Here is a 525-nt window from a genome sequence, read left to right as displayed (position 1 = left end):
GCCGGGGGCGGGTGGGGTGCCGTTTTCCGCAGGCACCCACTGTGAGCGGAGGCTCTGCCCTCGGCCAGAGCCCCAGCAGCCAGCAGGCACGGCAGCACCAGGGGCGGTGGGCTGTCCCCTTCCAGAAGCTCTCTGCGGTGATGGGAAAAGATGCCGACGGCAGTCCCGTGGGAGCTAGCTCCTTGGGCCAGGGCTGGCCCTGCTCCCAGGGGCTGCGGGACACCCTGCTCCTTCTCCCTGGGGTTTCGGGAGCTGTGTCGCCGCCCGAGGAGGGGCCGTGCCCAGCAGTCCTGGGGGTCCGTGTGTGCTGGGGGAGCTGCTGGCCACAGGTGGGAGCTGCTGGCTGGGGCACGTTGGCTCTGTGGGAGCGGGGGGATGACCAGGGCACAGGTGCTGCAGGCTCAGCCCTGCGGCACAGGCAATGCCCCGGCTTTGGGGCGGCAGCCAGGCTGGCGGTAGGTGCTACGGGGCCACGGTGAGCAGTTCCGAGGGAGGGGACGTGCTCCGGCACGCATCAGGCGCTTG

This window comes from Pygoscelis adeliae, unplaced genomic scaffold (genome assembly GCF_000699105.1).
Source record: "Pygoscelis adeliae isolate BGI_AS28 unplaced genomic scaffold, ASM69910v1 Scaffold445, whole genome shotgun sequence".
Taxonomy (NCBI): Eukaryota; Metazoa; Chordata; class Aves; order Sphenisciformes; family Spheniscidae; genus Pygoscelis; species Pygoscelis adeliae.
The sequence above is the reverse complement of the archived record's forward strand: the minus strand, read 5'-3'. Positions refer to the sequence as shown.